We start from the raw sequence: 20,376 nt of genomic DNA on the forward strand, positions 1-20,376 counted from the left end.
ATCCAATGGAATACCTTATACATTCATTCTAAAATAACAATAACTAAACCTTATTCTCCAAAACTATATATATCTATGTACATCTGCCGCCCGTCTCCGGGTGGCCAGCTTATAATCTGCGGGGACTGTCGCAGGCCTCCCCCTGCGGCGTTCCCACATCAGTCTCAGCTGCTAGTCCCTGGCAGCCTGTGGCTGCTGGCTGTGGACTGTTTAAATTTCCCGCAGCTTTCTTACGGGGGTTTCTTTTTGCGAAAACCGGCGACCAGACCTTTTTCGGTTGCGGTTTTCTCTCTGACCGTCTGACGGTCACCACATATGAGGTTTCCTCTCGGGTCGGACCCTTGGCTGGAGTTTTGGCCCTGGCTGCAGTTCGTGGCTTCCCCACGACTGCCGGCTGTGGGCTTCCTCCCGCAGGCTCTGCCTCCCTAGGCTCTGGGTGAGCGGCAGGCACCTCTTTGCTACCTGGGACTCCAGGTTGAGAGTCCCCACCCCCAGACGCCACCTCTCTAATGCTACACTGAGGGGCAAGACCTAAAACCTCCGGCTCCTCCCCTTCGCCGCAGTCGGGGGCGGGACCTTCGTCCTCCGACTCGGCTTCATTATGACCAGGGACAGGACCTGGGACCTCCGGCTCCTCCCCCTCTGGGTGATCGGGGACAGGACCTGGGACCTCCGGCTCCTCTCCTTCTGGGTAACCAGGGACAGGACCTAAGACCTCCGGCTCCTCCCCTCCTGGGTCCCAGAACAATGGGGGAGTCTCCCGTTTAGATGAGACCACACCTCCCCTCACGCAGGCTGCACGTCCAGCCTGTGTGACCTGTGGCTGCAGCTCCCCTATAGCGTTTAACTCTTTACTGGCCTTTTCAGCCCCTGCTGTCTGTTTCCCTGCCTCCGGCTTAAACAGCTTGCACTGTTTAATATACCTGGCAGCTAGCCAGTAATCTAGTTTTATCTCCTCTTCCCTACCCACTCCTGTACTGGGGGCAGGTATCCCCTCACCACCCTCTGCTGGTGGCTGAAAATCTTCATGAGCCATTTTAAAAACCTTTAGCTGACCCTCTAAACTGCCAGCCCTCGCTGTTAACCTAGCGTTCTCCTCCCTTAAAGCCTGCTCAACTAACTTAGCCTCCGCAACCTGGCACCGCAGGTATTCCTCCATTTTACTGGAGGTCTTTTCCTGTGCATGTCTTTCTGGGGGACACAGGTCAACAGGCTGCGCTGGCTCTAGTCATTGTGGGGGGGCAGAGGTGGGGGAGGGAACTACAGCAGCTGTACTTCCCTGGCCAGTCAGAAGAGACCGCATGGCCTCTAAAAATGACTCGATCCCAGCGGGAGCAATTTCTGTCTCTGCCTTTTGGACTGGGGCTGTGGGAACCTTTTCCCTTGTGTCCTTCCAGGGATTCTTACAGCCCCTGCGCCAATGCCCCTCCTTCCCGCAACCGTAGCACGTTTGCCTGCTTTGGTTGGGACGGCTCCCTTCCTGGCGCCACTCTTTACGGGGCTGGTCACCAGGCCTGACCTCACAAACCTCCCCTTTTTGCTGGGGTGTCTCACTATCCCTCCCGTTTCTAAAGGTGACAGTGAGTTGGCGGATTACCGTCGCCTCCGTGGTCAGAGGGTTTCGGGGGTCGAACCAGGCCATTGCCTGCATTTGAACGCGGGGCAGGGAGTTGTTCATAAGGCACCTTAGCCAGTGAACTAACTGTTCCTCGTTCAGGCGCGCTCGCGCCGGCATTCCCGGGCACGCATCCTGATAGACTGGCCACAGCCTGTCCGCGAACGCCTGCGGGAATTCCCCGGGGAGCTGGACTGTTTTCTCTACCCGGGAGAACGGACTCCCCTCGTTCATCCCCATGGCCGCCAGGATCTCTTCCTTGAGCTTGCCATAATTCTCCTGACCCCTCTTACACTCATCGGGTAGCGTCTGGAGGAGATCGCTACCCAGGGAGAACAGCATCATTTTGGCCTTTTCTGCCTCGTTGCAGTCATTCACACAGGCTGCCTGCTCTATCTCCCTAAAGTGCAGAGAAGGGTCCCCCTTCATGGTGAGCTTGGGGATGTAGCTCACCATGGAACGCAATTGTTGCGTACCGTGTGGCACCAGGAATTGGTTCTGGATGTCCCCAGGTTCCCCGTCGTCACCGGGTGGTCCGTACCTCTGTTGTGTCACGGGGTACACCGGTCCCGGTCCCTGATTCTCTCTCGGGCTACCCTGGTCTACCTTGGGTTCTTCATCCTCCACCCCCTCCTGATCCCAGACCTCTGGAAAACTAGGGGGGGTGGTGGCTGTGAAAACTCTGGTTCCCTAACCCATTTTGTTCTGGGGGCTGCCTGCGGGACTTCCCTGCTTGGGTTACCGTTGAACTCAGCCTGGCCGACCTTGGGGCTAATGAGGCATATCATCCCCTTTGCCCGGGCCAATGCCAGATTCAGGCTTTCTATTTCCTGCCTACAGGGGCCGTGGTCTGCCTCCTCAAACCCTTGAGCGCAGGCCAGCTTATAGGCTGCTTTTACTTCGCCTACCTTTTCCTCCTGTGCCTTCAGTTCCCCTGTAAGGCGGCTAATCTCTTTTTAAGCTCCTCTCTTTCTCCCTGGATTCTCTTGCCTGATACTCTACGTGTTCTACCCTGAACCTAGCGCTCCCCTCCAGCTCAGCTATCTTGCCCTCCAACCTTTCTACCTTCCCCCGATGGTCCCGGACCATCGCTGCCCTCTCTTGGCTTATGGCCTCCAGAGCCACTAACACTTTCCCTACCGCTGCAGCCTTTTCCTGCAGCTCTTGGGACAAATGCTTAATCTTGGTTTCTTTACTGGCCACCGCGTGGTCCAGTACCAGAACCTGCTTTTTATAGCACATAAGCCACACCGCTTTCTCAATGCCCTTGTGGTGCTCTTTACTAGCCGTCCACTGGGCGGCTGCCTTTAGGGGACGCTCGGCTCCTAACAGGTCATACACCCATTTTTTCACTACATTTACTTTACCACACACGTAGGAGGCTAACCTATCTTCCATAACATCTGTCTCACCCGAGTCTTTGTCCACCACACAAGGTTTCTGTAGCCAGTGTCCCATCTGGGTCGCCATTCTGTAAGGGGTCGTTTTAACGAGCTAATGGTGTGCTAGATCGGTTTTGATTTCGCACTGCTCGTGAGCGGTTCCGAAGCGCTCCCTCCTCACCGGTTCTAGACACTGGGCTTATTGCCAGACAACCTTGATGTGTGGCCCAACTTGTGACTCGGAAGACAAATGGATCAGGTGAGACAAGGTGAGTTTTAAATCAGAAATATCTTTATTTTCAAGGAGAATAAACACAGAGAATGCAAGAATCAGTTTAGACAAAAATCATTAGCACGTCTCCCAATGGGAACTAAAATTTAACACACAAGGGATAACTTTGACTATCTTAAATCATACAACAATTCTTAATCAGCAGTATACTAAAACGGGGGTGGGAAAAGCGCACGGACACATCGAGGGATAAATCACACTCCTGAATTACAAAACCCTTAGTGTTACAAACTCTCCCGTTGCTAAAATATACCTCAACTATGTCAGTTAGGTAGAGTTGGGCCTTTATGCTCACAAGAATTTTAAAACCCTCCTGGACCTTGGTAGCCCTTGTTACGTCCAGGATCTCCAATCTTCCTTATGGGACCGGCTCCTGGACCCGCTCTCCTGCACAAACTTGGAAGTCCTCCGAACTCCTCGAGCCGTCTCCTCTTCCGCACGGTCTTCGAACTCCTGATGGTATCTGGACTTGGACTTCACTGCTTCTGGTGAATCTTGTGGATCTGTCTGAGTCTGGCTGAATCTCCTCTCCTGCACAATCTTGAAAGTCCTCCGAACTCCTCGAACCGTCTCCTCTCCACTCGGCCTTTGAACTCCTGATGGTCTTGGATCTGGACTGAACTTCTGAATCTGCTCTCCTGCACAATCTTGTGGGTCCTCCTCCCTCTGTCCTTGTCCTCGTGTCTGTGTGAATCTGTGATGGATCTGTCTGAATCTCACTGAATGAAAATGTCTTGCTGTCGATTTTCCCTCAACAGTTATACTGTTTCCTTGCCCTTATCTCGGCGCCAAATCAGGGGTTTTCTTTTGTCAAGGTAATGGGCAGGCTGCTTTGACAAAAGCAAGTACTTTATTTTAATGTCTTGTAAATGAAACTGATGGGATCTGTCCTGTGTCCCTCTGAGTTTGGTACAGATAATGTTTTTTTTTCTGTGCTCAGCGATTTCAGAGATGGGTTTGCATTTTGCTAGCAATTAGCACACCTCCAGGTGCAAATACTTTTGTTTACGAGTTCGTTACTGTTGCAACCATATTATCATATCAATAGCAGTAAGTTCTGGAATCTTCTAATCGGTGATGACTCAGGCTGCTGTAAGATACTGCTGGTGTGTCCTTTTGCACTGAGCCATGAGAACTGCCAACTCCATCTTGTGTTCTCACAATGTGGCCATTTCAGGGGTTTTACCAATCTAGACTGTATTTTCTGGATTTTGCGAATCCTACAACATGCAGGAGCAACAGCAAACAGGTCTACACAGTAACTAGTTCCACGAGGTCTGAACTCAGAACCTCCCACCTCTGATGTCATGACATCATCACGTTTCCCACCACTTGGGGCACCACGTGACCAACGTGATGACGTCATCGCGTTGTTTCAGGGTTTTTACAGAAAGCTTGTTTACACTCAGCAAACGGACATAGGTGCTGTAACATTGCTTTAAAGACAGTTATTCATTTGTACAGGAGTTCATTGGTGGTTTTACCACATGCGCCCCCCAGAAGTGTCTTTAATCATCAAAGTCAATCGCCGAGGAGGTCGGACAATCCTGTCGGAGCGACTCCGATATTCCCAGAATCACCAACTGTCATTGTGGAGGCGAAACCGACCTCGGGGCTTCCCTTCCGGTCGCGCAATCGGTGTTGCTGCTTTCTCGGTGCCGGTGGCACAAATTTACACGGGGGTCGGCAGCATCTGGCTTTCTGACCGAAACAGGCGTGGTAGTAGCAAAAGCTGGTCTGTGGAGGTGCCGAGGCGGGGTTCTTGGAGGCGGGGCGCATCGAGGTGGTGCAATACTGTTGCATCACCGCGTAAATGGTGTCGGCTTCAGCCGCGAGCGCCACACCGTCCGTAGCCGTCGACCTGGCCAGGGCTGCTTGTACCTGCTCAGGGAGCTGGCTGAGGAACAGTTCACGAAATATAAAACACTGCGGCTCAGACCCAAGGAGGGTGAGCATGTGGCTCATCAACTCGGAAGGCTTAGCATCGCCTAACCCGGGGAGTGCAAGCAAGCATCGTGCACGCTCCGCCTTTGTGAGACCGAATACCTGCAGGAGGCGCGCCTTGATCGTTTCGTGCTTGTTCTCTGCGGGCGGGGTCTCCAGCAGGCTGATAATGCGGGAAGCCGTCGAGCTGTCCAGTGCGGAGACCACATAAAGGTAACGGGTCCGATCCAGCACTATGTTTCGCAGTTGGAACTGAGCCTCCGCTTGAACGAACCAGGAGGCTGCCTGTTGTTCCCAAAATTGAGGGAGCTTCAAACTCGCTGCATTTACATCCATCTTGTTCTCGAGCTTGTGTCCGTGAAAATCGTCCGCGAAGCTTCGGGGTCACCAATGTAGGAATCAACGGATTCCTATCTAAATCACTGAGGTCGAGGCAGTTCAGTAAATTAACTGAATTTAATTAAACTGGTGAACAAAACAAAAACATGCAGGAGCAACAGCAAACAGGTCTACACAGTAACTAGTTCCATGAGGTCTGAACTCAGAACCTCCCACCTCTGACGTCATCACGTTTCCCGCCACTCGGGGCACCACGTGACCAACATGATGACGTCATCGCGTTGTTTCAGGGTTTTTAAAGAAAGCTTGTTTACACTCAGCAAACGGACATAGGTGCTGTAACATTGCTTTAAAGACAGCTATTAATTTGTACAGGAGTTCATTGGTGGTTTTACCAGAGCCTCAACTATTCCTTGTGGTAGCGAGTTCCACATTCTAACCACTCTCTGGGTAAAGAGGTTTCTCCTGAATTCTCTGTTGGATTTATTAGTGACTATCTTATATTTATGGCCCCTAGTTCTGCTCTCTCCAGCAAGTAGAAACATCTTCCTTACGTCTACCCTATCAAACCAATTCATAATCTTAAAGACCTCTATCAGGTCACCCTTCAGTTTTCTCTTTTCTAGAGAAAAGAGACCCAGCCTGTTCAAGCTTTCCTCATAGATATAACTTCTCAGTTCTGGTGTCATTCTAGTAAATCTTTTTGGCATCTTCTCCAGTGATTCTATAGCCTTTTTATAATATGGAGACCAGAACAGTTCACATTACTCCAAGTGTGGTCTAACCCAGGTTCTATACAATTTGAACATAACTTCTCTGCTTTTCAATTATATCCCTCTAGAAATGAACCCCAGTGGTCGTTTGTTTTTTTATGGCCTCATTAACCTGCATCGTTACTTTTAATGATTTGTGTATCTGTACCCAGAGATCCCTCTGCTCCTCTGCCCCACTTCGACACTTATTTTCCAAGGAGAATGTGGCCTCCTGATTCTTCATACCAAAATATACCAGCTCACACTTACCTCTATTGAAGTTGGTCTTGCTCAGTTCGGGTGTGTGTGTGATGCTATTTAACAGTTGGTGTTGCTATCTCTGGGTATGTGAATGGTGTTATTTTAAGGTTTGTTTTTCTCTGTTCGGGTGTGTGAGTGCTGTTAATTTAATTTATTTTGCTCTGTCTGGCGAGGCCTGTTATTTTAGAGTCAGTATGCAGGTGTGTGAGTGGTGATATTTTGGAAACATTCTTGCTCTGTTTGAAAGTGTGATTGCTGTTATTTTAGAGTTGGTTTTGCCCTCTTCTGATATGTGACTAATGTTTTTTTAGATTCAATGTTGCTCTGTTTGGGAGTGTATGTGGTGTTATTTCAAAGTTGGTGTTGGTCTGTTCGGGTGTGTGTGTCCTGTTATTGTAGAGTCAGTATTCCTCTGATTGGGTGTGTGAGTGGTGTTATTTTAGAATTTGTTTTGTCCTGTTCGGATGTGTGACTGTTTTTTATAGAATCAGTCTTGCTCTGGGAGTGTGAGTGATAATATTTTAGAGTCAGTGTTGCTCTGTTCGGGTTCACAAGTTTTGTTATTTTAGAGTCAGTATTGCTTGGCTCACTTTGATGAGTTCTGTTATTTTAGGTTTGGTGTTGCTCTGTTCAGATGTACGAGTTCAGTCATCTTAGAGTCAGTTATCTCTGTTTGGGTGTAGGAGTTGTGTTATTTTAGGGTTGCTGTTAGGAACATAGGAATTGCTAGACGAGAAAAGATCATGGTCCATCTAGCTCGTCTTCCACCATCCTGGTAGTCGCATGATGCAATGATAATGGAGTTGTTGACTAATCATGGCAATTAATCTCCATAAATTGGTCTACAACAAATCCAAACATGAGCTGTGGAAAACCCAAGTAGTTGAAAGCTTTGAGAACCATGGATCCAAAGTCATTTGTTTCTCCCAAACATGTTGCACTTATCATTTGTCAAGTCTCAAATTACTCACCTACTATACCCCAAAATGTTACTTTATGAAAGAAATCTATCTAATTTGCCTATGAATACTAACTGCTTCCAGTTATCAATCTGATCTATAGATTGACTACTTGCTCAGTTTCCATAGATAACTTTAGAATTTACCCCCTTTCAAGCGCAGGCCGTGTCCTCTGGTTCTACTGTTTTGGACAAGGTGAAACATCTTGTCATGGTCTACATTATCTAGTGCCTTTAGAATGCTAAAAAACAGCAATCATATCACTTCTCAGCTTTCTCTTTTCCTATGAGAACATGCACGATTTACATAATAATCCAATCCCTTCATCCACTCAATCATTACGGTTGCCCTCTTCCATGTCCTTTCAATAGCTGCAATATCTTATTTGTACTGTGGCGACCAGAACTGTGCACAGTACTTTAAGTACAGTTGCAGCAATGATTTACAAAGTGGCAGGATTACCTCACTTTTTCAACTCAATATTGACCTTTTAATACATTGCAACACCTGATTTGCTTTACTCACTGCTGCAGAGCATTGTTGCGATCGCTTCAATTTATTATTAATCAGGAACCCCAGATCTCTTTCATTTTCCATGCACAATATTTTCTTTCCATTTAAGTAATAATCCCTTCCTAGATTTTTTGTCCTCTTGTGAAGCACTTTGTATTTCTCTTCCGTAAATTTTATCTGCCACGTGTCTGCTCAATTCACAAGTATATTTAATCCTCCTGTAGCTTATCCTGTTTAGCTTTCAAGTCTACCACCTTCATTAGCTTTGTATCATTTGCAAATTCAGCTTGTAGCTCCTAGCTCCAGAATTTTATGAAGATATTAAAAAAGAGGTTCCAAAACAGACCATTGTGGGACCGCATTGGTAACATTCTCCTCGGCTGCTTATAATCCATGTACCACTACATTCTGGGTTCTATCGGTCAACCAATTACGTATCCATTGTAAAATATTTCCACTGATTCCCGCTTTCTTTATTTTCAGTACCAGCTTGTCCAGAAGAAAAGTATCCAAGGCCTTACTGAATTCCAAGTATACTTCAACCACAGCCTTACCCCGATCAAGCTCCTTTGTCACATCCTCAAAGAAAACCAGTAAGTTAGATTGGAAAGACTTTCCCTTCATGAATCCATATTGGCTATCTTTGATGATTTTATTTCTACGTTGCTCTGCTCGGGTGTGTGAGTGCTGTGATTTAGATTCTGTTTTGCTCTGCTTGCGTGTGTGAGTGATGTGATTTTGGAGCAAGTGTTGCTCTATTCAGGCATGTGACTTGTTATTTTGGTGTCAGGGTTGTTCTGTTTGGGTGTGTAAGTGTTGTTATTTTAGAACCTGATTTGCTCTATTTGGCTTTATGAGTCCTGTTACTTTAGATTCTGTTTTTCTTATTTGGGTGTATGAATGCCGCTATTATGAAGCTGATGTTGCTCTGTCCAGGTGTGAATGCTGTTATTCTAGTGTTGGTATTGCTCTTTTTCGGGTGTGTGAAAGTAATTATTTTACAGTCAGTTTTACTCTATTTGTAAGTATGATTCCTGTTATTTTAGAGTTGGTTTTGCCCTATTTGGGTGTGCGAGTGCTGTTATTTTGATGCCAATTTTGCTCAGTTTGGGTGTGACTGCTGTTATTCTGGAGTTGGTGTTGCTTTGTTCATGTTCATGGAGGGAGACAGAAAGCAGGAAACTATAGACCAGTTAGCCTAACATCTGTCGTTGAGAAAATGCTGTAGTCCATCATTAAGGAAGCAGTAGCAGGGCATTTGGAAAATCATAATGCAGCCAAGCAGAGTCAGCATGGTTTTATGAAAGGGAAATCATGTTAACAAATTTGCTGCAGTTCTTTGAGGATCTAACGAGCAGGGTGGACAAAGGTGAGCCAGTGGATGTGGTGTATTTGGATTTTCAGAAGGCATTCGATAGGGTGCCACATAAATGGTTACTGCATAAGATAAGAGCTCACGGAGTTGGGGGTAATATATTAGCATGGATAGAGAATTGGCTAATTAACAGAAAGCAGAGAGTCGGGATAAATGGGTAATTTTCCGGTTGGCAAACAGTAACTAGTGGGGTGCCACAGGGATCGGTGCTGGGGCCTCAACTATTTACAATCTATATTAATGACTTGGATGAAGGGATCGAGTGTAATGTAGCCAAGTTTGTGGATGATACAAAGATGGGTGGGGAAGCAAGTTGTGCCGAGGACTCAAAGAATCTGCAAAGGGATATAGACAGGCTAAGTGAGTGGGCAAACATTTGGCAGATGGAGTATAATGTGGGAAAGTGCGAGGTTATTCACTTTGGCAGGAAAAATAAAAAAGCAAGCTATTATTTAAATGAGAGAGATTACAAAATGCTACAGTTCAGAGGGACCTGGGGGTCCTTGTGCATGAAACACAAAAAGTTAGCATGCAGGTACAGCAAGTAATCAAAAAGGCAAATGGAATATTGGCCTTTATTGCAAGGGGGTTGGAGTATAAAAGCACGGAAGTCCTGCTACAACTATGCTGGGTATTGGTGAGACCACACCTTGAGTACTGCGTACAGTGTTGGTCTCCCTATTTAAGGAAGGATATACTTGCATTGGAGGCAGTTCAGAGACGATTCACTAGGTTAATTCCAGAGATGAGGGGGTTGACTTATGAAGAAAGGTTGAGCAGGTTGGGCCTATACTCATTGGAATTTAGAAGAATGAAAGGTGATCTTATTGAAACATATAAGATACTGAGGGGCTCGACAAGGTAGATGCAGAGAGAATGTTTCCCCTTGTGGGGAAATCTAGAACTCGGGGGCATAGTTTTAGAATAAAGGGTCACCCTTTTAGAACTGAGATGAGAAGGAATTTCTTCTCTCAGAGGGTCGTAAATCTGTGGAATTCTCTGCCCCAGAGAGCTGTGGAGGCTGGGTCATTAAATACATTTAAGGTGGAGATAGACAGATTTTTGCAAGATAAGGGGGTGAAGGGTTATGGGGAGTGGGCAGGGAAGTGGCTTTGAGCCCAAGATCAGCCATGATCTTATTGAATGGTGGAGCAGGCTCGAGGGGCCAAGTGGCCTATTCCTGCTCCTATTTCTTATGTTCTTATGTGTGAACACTGTTACTTTGGAGTTGGTGTCACTCTGTTTGGGTGTCAATTCTGTCAATCTGGATTTCCCATTACTCTGTTTGGTTGTGTGTAATTCTGGAGTTGGTGTCGCTCTGTCCAGGTGTGAATGCTGTTATTCTGGAGTTGGTGGTGCGCTTTTATGGATGTGTGAAAGGTGTTGTTTTACAATCAGTTTAACTCTATTTGCAAGTATTATTCCTGTTATCTTAGCGTTTTTTGCTCTATTTGGGTGTGTGAGTGCTGTTATTTTGATGCCAATTTTTCTCTGTTTGGGTGTGTGAATTCTTTTATTCTGGATTTGTTGTTGTTCTGTTCAAGTGTGAATGTTTTTTCTGAAGTTGATGTTGCTCTGTTCTGGTGTGTGTGTGTGTGTGGTTATTTTGGAGTTGGTGTTGCTTTATCGGTGCAAACACTGTTATTCTGTAGTTGGCATTGCTCTGTTTGGGTTGTGATTGCTGTTATTCTGGAGTTGTTGTTGCTCTTTTCGGGTGTGAATGCTGTTATTCCAGAATTGTTTAACATCCCTGGGTATGTCCACCGGCAGGATAGACCCAACGGAGGTGGCGGCACAGTGGTATACAGTTGGGAGGGAGTGGCCCTGGGAGTCCTCAACATTGACTCCGGACCCCATGAAGTCTCATGGTATCAGGTCAAATATGGGCAAGGAAACCTCCTGATGATTACCAGCCCTCCCTCAGCTGAAGAATCAGTACTCCTCCATGTTGAAGGCCACTTGGAAGAAGCACTGAGGGTAGCAAGGGCACAGAATTACTCTGGGTGGGGGACCTCAATGTCCATCACCAAGAGTGGCTCGGTAGCACCACTACAGACTGAGCTGGCCAAGTCCTGAATGATATAGCTACCTCACTGGGCCTGTGGCAGATGGTGAGAGAACCAACATGAAGGAAAAACCTACTTGACCTCGTCCTCACCAATCAATCTGTCTATGACAGTATTGGTAGGAGTGAACATCACAAAGTCCCTTCTTCACTCTGAGGACACCCTCCATTGTGTTGTGTGGCACTACCACCATGCTAAATGGGATAGATTCAGAACAGAAATAGCAACTCAAAACTGGGCATCCATGAGGCGCTATGGGCCATCAGCAGCAGCAAGATTGTATTCTACCGCAATCAGTAACCTCATGGCCTGACATATTCCTCACTCTATCATTACCATCAAGCAAGGGGACCAACCCTGGTTCAATAAGGAGTGTAGAAGAGCATGCCAGGAACAGCACCAGGCATATCTAAAAATGAGGTGCCAACCTGGTGAAGCTACAATACAGGACTTACATGCATGCTAAACAGCGGAAGCAGCATGCTTTAGATAGAACTAAGCGATCCCACAACCAATAAGTCATTTCAAAGCTCTGCAGTCCTGCCACACCCAGTCGTGAATAGTGGGGGATAATTAAACAACTAAAGTGAGGAGGAGGTTCCATGAACATCCCCATCCTCAATGATGGCGGAGCACAGCACGTGAGTGCAAAAGACAAGGCTGAAGCGTTTGCAACCATCTTCAGCCAGAAGTGCCAATTGGATGATCCATCTCAGCCTCCTCCTTCATCACAGAAGCTAGTCTTCAGTCAATTCGATTCACTCCACGTGATATCAAGAAATGGCTGAGCGCACTGGATACAGCAAAGACTATGGGTCCCGACAACATCCCGGCTATCGTGCTGAAGTCTTGTGCTCCAGAACTATCCGCGCCTCTAGCCAAACTGTTCCAGTACAGCTACAATATTGGCATCTATCCGACAAAGTGTAAAATTGCCCAGGTATGTCCTGTCCACAAAAAGCAGGACAAATCCAACCCGACCAATTACTGCCCCATCAGTCTACTCTCAATCATCAGCAAAGTGATGGAAGGTATCGTTGACAGTTATCAAGCTGCACTTACTCACCAATAACCTGCTCACCAATGCTCAGTTTGGGTTCTGCCAGAGCCACTCGGCTTCAAACCTCATTACAGTCTTGGTCCAAACTTGGACAAAAGAGCTGAATTCCAGAGGTGAGTTGAGAGTGACTGCCCTTGACATCAAGGCAGCATTTGACCAATTATGGCATCAAAGAGCCCTAGTAAAATTGAAGTCAATGGGAATCAGGAGGAAAACTCTCCAATGGCTAGTCATACCTATCACAAAGGAAGATGGTTGTGGTTGTTGGAAGCCAGTCATCTCAGCACCAGGACATCAGTGCAAGAGTTCCTCAGGGCAGTGCCCTAGGCCTAAACATCTTCAGCTGCTTCATTAATGACCTTCCCTCCATCATAAGGTCAGAAGTGGGGATGTTCACTGATGATTGCAGGGGCAGCAGGGTGGCATAGTGGTTAGCACTGTTGTCTCACAGCGCCAGGGACCCGGGTTCGAATCCGGCCTCGGGTGACTGTCTGTGTGGAGTTTGCACATTCTCCCCGTGTTTGCGTGGGTTTCCTCCGGGTGCTCCGGTTTCCTCCCACAGTCCAAAGATGTGCAGGTTAGGTTGATTGGCTATGATAAATTGACCCTTAGTGTTAGGGGGATTAAATACGTGGGGTTACGGGGATAGGGTGGGATGTGTGTTGGTGCAGGGGTTACGGGGATCGGGTGGGATATGTGTCGGTGCAGGCTCGATGGGCCGAAATGGCCTCTATCTGCACTGTGGGGTTTCTGTGATGTGATTCTGTGAATTCCTAACTCCTCAGAAAATAAAGCAGTCCATGCCGCATGCAGCAAGACCTGGACGGCATTCAGTTTTGGGCTGATAAGTGGCAAGTAACATTTATGCCACACAAGTGCCAGGCAATGACCATCTCCAACAAGAGTCTAACCACCTCCCCACGACATCCAATGTTATTACCATTGTCAAATCCCCCACCATCAACTTCCTGGGTGTCATCATTAACCAGGAACTTAACTGGACCAGCCACATAAATACTCTGGCTACAAGAACAGGTCAGAGGCTGGGTTTTCTGCGGGGAGTACCTCCCCTCCTGACTCCCCAAAGCCTTTCCACCATCTTGATAAGGCACAAGTAAGGAGTGCGATGGAATACTCTCCACTTACCTGGATGAGTGCAGCACCAACAACACTCAAGAATCTCGACACCATCTAAGGCAAAGCTGCCCGCTTGATTGGCAATCCATCCACCACCTTAAACATTCACTCCCTCCACCACCGACGCACCGTGTCTGCAGTGTGTACCATCTACAAGATGAACTGCAGCAACTCAACAAAGTCTTTTTAAACAGCACCTCCCAAACCCGCAACCTCATTCTGTGCCCTTGTTACCCTCAGTGCTTCTTCCAATTGGTGTTCAACATGGAGGAGTACTGATTCATTAGCTGAGGGATGGCGGTTGGTGGTAATTACCAGGAGGTTTCCTTGCCCATGTTTGTCCTGATGCCATGAGACTTCATGGGGTACTGAGTCAATGTTGAGGATTCCCAGGACCACTGCCTCCCGACTATGTACCATTGTGCCATCACCTCCGGTGGGCCTGTCCTGCCGGTGGAACAGAACATACCCAAGGATGGTGATGGAGGAGTCTGGGATGTTGGCTGAAAGGTATGATTCTGTGAGTATGACTAAGTTAGGTTGTTTCATGGTGGTGTTGCTTTGTTTGGTTGTGTGTGCTATTCTGGAGTAGGTATTGCTCTGTCTGGGTGTCAATGTTGTTATTCTGGTGTTGGTGATGCTCTGTTCCATTGTGAATGCTGTTATTCTGGAGTTCTTCTTCTGTTTGGGTGTGTTTGCTGTTAATCTGGAGTAGGTGTTCCTCTGTTTGGTTATATGTGTGGAGTAAGTGTTACTCTGTGCGGTTGTGTGTATTATTCAGTAGTAGGTGTTGCTCTGTTCTGGGGTGTGCGGTTATTCTGAAGGAGGTGTTGCTTTTTCAATGTAAATGCTGTTACAGTACATTGGAGCAGGTGTTGATTTGGTCAGTTATGTTTGTTATTCTGGAGTTGGTGTCGCTTTGTTCCAGTATTTGTACTGTTATTCTAGAGTTGGTATCGCTCTGTTTGGGTATGTGTGTTATTGTGGAGTTGATGTTGTTCTATTCTGATGTGTGCTGTCATTCTGGAGTGGTGTTTCTCTGTTCGGGTATGAATGGTGTTATTCTGGAGTTGATTACCTCTGTTCAGTTGTGTGTGCTATTTTGGAGTACGTGTTCCTCTGTTCGGTTATGTGTTATTGTGGAGTTGTTGTTGGTCTGGGTGTGAATGCTGTTATTGTGGAGTTGGTGTTGCTAAGTTTGGTTGTATGTGTTATTCTGATGTACATTTTGCTCTGTTCAATTCTGTGTGTTATTCTGGAGATGGTGTTGCTCTCTTCAGGTTTGAATACTGTTATTTTGAAGTTGATTTTGCTCTGTTCGGATGACAATGCTTTTATTCTGGAGTTGTTGCTCTGTTTGGTGTGTGTGCTGTTATTCTGGAGTTGATGGCCAGATCGATCATGTAAGTGCCTTTACAGCACTACTTCTGGGCCAGGAGGAGCAGGTGCACTTCCCTCGACCCACCAAATTTACCTTCTTCCCGCCCCATGATTGGACCATCCCGATATACTCACAACTCCCCTCAATCGTCTCACCGGCACCCCCGATATCCTCTCTGCCCCCACCGATGTAATCACGGCCCCCACGGTGTCTGCTCCGGCACCTCCCCCCGCCCCCTATATCTTCTCCAGGCTCCCTGATATTCTGGAGTTGGTGTTGCTCTGTTCAGATGTGAATACAGCCTCTCAATCTAGCTGACTGCTGGTCGGAAAATGGAGTCAGAAAATTTAAAAGCGATTCTGCATTTAAATTCGGCAGGACCTCTGGTAAACCCGTATTTCTGTGTTTCTCGACTGCTGCAACCCCCCACCCGGCTCTCTCTCCACCTCCCCGTAAATATCGGGGTGGGTGTTGCTGTTTGGTTGTATGAGTGGAGTTATTTTAGAATCAGTGTTGCTCTGTTTGGTTCAATTGGGCTAATTCAGTAAATGACCCAAAGAATCACTTGTAGGTTTCTCAACCGCACCTATGCTGGTTGAAGGGCTTCCAATCCTTGAGGATTGGCTAATGTAACTTATTTGACAAAGCCCCTGCATGACCCATTGGGTGGGGGGAGGAATGTGAAGTGCAACAGCACTGAAAGAGTACTTGCCCTTGAAGTGTTGCTGCTCTGTTTTTGGTGGAGCCTGACTTTTGTGTGAAGAAAATCCCTAGAGGAAATGCCTTCTTCACTGAGAAAATGTGGTGCTGGAAGAGGTGACACTCAGGAAAGTGGCCAATTTGCAGGAAGCTGGGAGCCCTCCAAAGCAGAGCAAGAAGTAAAAAACAGAGGGAATGAAGTCTTGCATGTTCATAGTTCAAGAGCAAAAGTGCAAAAGTTCTCCAGGGTTAGGAAGAGTGCCATGGTGGAATTAATAGCCACAAAAAGGGAAGGCATGCCCTATACTACAACTGCATCATGCACTCAGACCTTGGCATGATGCCATACCAGCAATGCAAAGCACTGGCCCCAACCCTCATATCTTAACACTCCCTCACTACCCTCTCAGTAAAGGTGCAGCTCCAGATTGATGCCAGATAAAAACCAAGGCCTCCTTTCACTCACAGAACCATTGACCTGCCCAGTATGGCACCTGAAGCTACTTGCATGGTTTCCATTTATTTCACTCCAGGTGGAATTTTGACTGAGTATAAGCTGCAACCTGTCTTCACTGCTAATGCTGAAAGCATCTATTTGCCCTGTTTTTGTAGGAGAAGGCTGTAGGAGTGGGTGAGGGAAAGCCGAGTGACTTCGTACCAACCCAACAAGGTAAGCATAATTTCAATGTTGTCTTCTTGCTAACATCTAACAGTCAGGCAGTGACGAACAGGCAGCCATATTTGACACCCTGCTGCAAGGCGCCATCTTGACCTCGCTCATGTGTGCAGAGCTCTGGGCTGCATACCCTCTGCTCACTCGTGTTCCCTTTCTCTTTGTGTAGGGGTCTCCCAAGATGAGGAAGCTGGCACCAGAAAGGAGCAGGAAGCAGGCCCATCGCACATGCGCCCATCAAGCACCCCAGATCCCACAAGCACCAGCACCAGACACATCTACTTTAGGAGAATCAAATAGGGGGAGTCAGAAGGGAGTACCAGGCAAAGCACTTGTTAAAGAGGAGCAAGTAAAGGTGAAAGCAGAGAAGCAGCATCGGGAGGGTTAGGGTCAATTGGGCAGCTGTTGCAGGACCCATGGATTCCTCTCTTATATGGGATGAATACTGAGCTGCATTGATAAATCTTCATGGAATGTTGGGGAACATGCAGAACTGCAACTCCAATACTTTTATAGGCATACAACAGGGTTTTGAGAAGCTGCAGAGCACCATGGAGCAAATGGAAACTATGTGTGGTCGCCCCCAACGGCAGAGAGCATAAGCACTGATGCAGTTTTGCTCATCAACATTGTTTCTGCTGCAATTGAGTCTTTGGGCTCAAATTTACAGGAGGCTCTCACTTCCAGTCTAGAGACTAGAAGATTCGCTTAAAGAGGACCTTCATAGTAAACATCATGCTCTTAGTGGCAACCAACAGTCTTTCCCCACACATCCACAAGGGACATCCAGAAGCTGGGCTATGGCAGGAAGAGAGATGGATGAGGACATGACATCTTGGGGTGAGGATCTATCTACACCTCCTAGACCAACCCCTCAGAGGACTGCAGAAGGAGCAGGTAAGGGGGAAGAACAGCCAACCAGCACAGACAATGAATTGCTGGGGGTAGTGGCAGGGCCATCTTATTCCCCAGCAGAAACAGGACAGTCACACAGGCAAGTCACAGGTTTCCAGCTGAGAAGCAGTAGTGTGACACCACTCAGTGGTACTTAGAAGGTAGCAGGAAATTAGAAAGTATATGACAAACACTACACTGTTCACCAAGGGAAAACAGATGTGAAGCAAATATTTATGCAGGGTTACGTATGGTGCAGGAGAATAAATTGGGTGCATCTGTTTTGTATGTTTGAGCATGATTTTTTGGATAGAAGAGATGTATGAATGTCAGTACTGGAAGCAAATGTGTAGGGATGGTAATGAAGATGTGGGGAGGGCATTGGGGCAATCATGTTGGTCTGGGGCCAGTGTAGTACAGATAAGACGATTCAACTTTTTATGGAGAGGTTTGATGTGTGTTTTAATTGAAAATCCTGTCAATCACTGTTGCACCAGTCTGCCTGGCCATGCATCATCCTTGGCTACTTCTGCTTCCTCTTTCAACGCTGCAGTCAAGGCTACAGGCTTGCCTTGCAGTCCTTCTGGCTGGCTGGCTTTTCCTCTCTGAATGACAATGTTGTACAGTGCACAGCAGATGCAAATGATCTTCGATAGTGTCTTGGATTTGTAGAGTAGGACCCCACTACAGCTAACAAGATATCACTTTAATACACTGGTGATATGTTCCACCAGAATTCTGGTGGAGGCATAAGCCTCATTACAATTAGCTCCTCTTCAGTGTGGGGACTTCTGACTCTTGTTGATAGCCAGGGCAGAAAAGGGTAGCCCTTGTCCCCCAGAAGTCACCCATCCACCATTTTTTATTATTATTCATTCTTAGGATATGTGCATCGCTAGCAAGGCCATCATTTATTGCCATTCCTAGTTTCCCTTGAGAAAGTGGAGGTGAGCCTCCGATGCAGTCCATGTGATGAAGGTACTCCCACAGTGCTGTTAGTAGGGAGCTCCATGATTTTGACCCAGCAATGATGAATGAATGTTGATATAAGTCCCAGTTAGAATGTTGTGTGACTTAGAGGGGAACTTAGAGATGGTGGTGTTCCCATACGCCTGCTGCCCTTGTCCTTCTACGTGGTGCAGTTCACAGATTTGGGAGGTGCTGTTTAAGAAGCCTTCATGGGTTGCTGCAGTACAGCTTGTAGATGGTACATACTGCAGTCTTCTGAGGTGCCTAAGTCATAGAATCATAGAATCATAGAAAGTTACAGCACGGAAGGAGGCCATTTCGGCCCTTCGTGTCCACACGGCCAACAAAGAGCTATCCAGCCTAATCCCACTTCCCAGCTCTTGGTCCATAGCCCTGCAGGCTACAGCATCCCAAGTGCACATCCAAGTACTTTTTAATTGTGGTTAGGGTTTCTGCCTCTACCACCCTTTCAGGAAGTGAGTTCCAGACCCCCACAATCCTCTAGGTGAAGAATAACACTAAGTTATTGTGTCTGAGTCACATTATATGAGTTGTGGGCCGACTGCAAGTGGACACCAAATGACTGAACAGAAAGCATGTCTACTTTTCCTTCCTCCACAGGAATTCTCTTCCTCCTCCCAATCCAGTACAGCCACTGGCAAAGCTGATGGGATGCTCATGCTGAACACTGTGCTTGCAGCTAGGATGTTGTTGATGTGCAGGCCTAACAATAGCAAACAGCAGAATAAATGCACTAGCTATACTGCGCAAAGTTTAGCTTGCTAAGTTGGAAACAGCTGCCAGAATTCTAGTCTTGCAGAAATGGCAACCAAGCTTTAAGTGGTGAAGTTCTGGTTTGAACGGTTTGCATTCCACCCTGTCCTCATTTTATACTGGTGTTCAGCGTAGCAGGAGCTGCACTCATGGGGGAATTTTCATAAGACCAATTTGCATCAAATGAAATCACTTTGTAGCCTATAATGAGTGAAATACAAATACGTATGTGGCTTCAAAAACTTGGAAAACATCTCCCGGACTCAAATGCCGAGTGCACTGAGACAAACTTTTCCAATTCTCCAAGCGTCGTGTGTAATGGGCGAAGGCTGCTTACCAACCAAACATTGGGTAATCAAACTTATGTGGGAGATTATTTTAGTTTGGATGTTGCTTTGTTTAGAAATATATATGCTATTATTATTCTATGAGTGCGCTTATTTTAGAGTTGATGTTACTCTGGGTATATGTGCTATTATATACCGGATGGTGCTCTATTTGGTGTACAAGTGCTGTTATTATAGAACTGGTGCTCTATTTGGTGTAGGAGCACTTTTATTTTAGAGCTGACAATGCTGTATTTGGAAAATTATATCTGCCACCTGTCTATCATTCTGTTAGCCTGCCTTAAGTCTTTAAATAGTCTTCCTTACTGTTTCCCAAACCCCCTAATATTGTATCATCAGAAAATGTTAAGATAGTGTTCTGTATGCCCCGTCCAAATCATCTGCAAATACTAAGAATAAAAGTATACTATCACTGATTCCTGGGAGACACTATTTTCAACCCTTAGCCACTCATCCATTTACCCTAAATCTTTGTTTCATGTTCATCAGCCAACTTTCCATCCATGAAGCCACATTTCCTCCCATACACCTCATATTTTTGACAAGCCTGTTGTGCGACACCTTATCAAAATGCCTTCAGATAATATGGATGTTTGGGAATGAGTAATAAGGCTGTGAATCACTCTTTGGGGTCGATTTTCAGTGTGCCGTGAGGCGGGCTTTTAGGCGTGCGGGGGGCTAAAATCCTGAATTGGGGGGTCCCGACACCATCCCACCCAAAACCCGCCTCCATGTAAGTTTCAAAGGAGGCGGGTACCCACCCCGCACTGGGACCCGCCGACCTGAGGCGGGAAGGGATTAGTGCCAATTAACTGCCTGTTAACAGGTAGTTAACAGGCAGTTTTTAGCCTAATCCCTATTTCGAAGGTTGAAGTGTGGGATTCCCGACGGCTCCAAACCACGCCAAGTTAGAGGAGTCGCGCCGTCGGGTTGAAGGACTTGGA

General features: G+C 46.8%; 1 long non-coding RNA gene across 1 annotated transcript; it reads left to right on the forward strand.

Moving 5' to 3' along the window:
• The first annotated feature begins 8,544 nt into the window (after window positions 1–8,544).
• On the forward strand, window positions 8,545–20,100 carry LOC147111578 (uncharacterized). The gene is made up of 3 exons (XR_015079848.1): window positions 8,545–8,650; window positions 16,388–16,445; window positions 16,618–20,100. It is a non-coding gene; the product is annotated as an uncharacterized LOC147111578 (long non-coding RNA).
• Window positions 20,101–20,376: the final 276 nt, after the last annotated feature.

Source organism: Somniosus microcephalus, chromosome 10, assembly GCF_052327205.1.
Source record: "Somniosus microcephalus isolate GS21.2 chromosome 10, FLI_Smic_1.0, whole genome shotgun sequence".
NCBI lineage: Eukaryota > Metazoa > Chordata > Chondrichthyes > Squaliformes > Somniosidae > Somniosus > Somniosus microcephalus.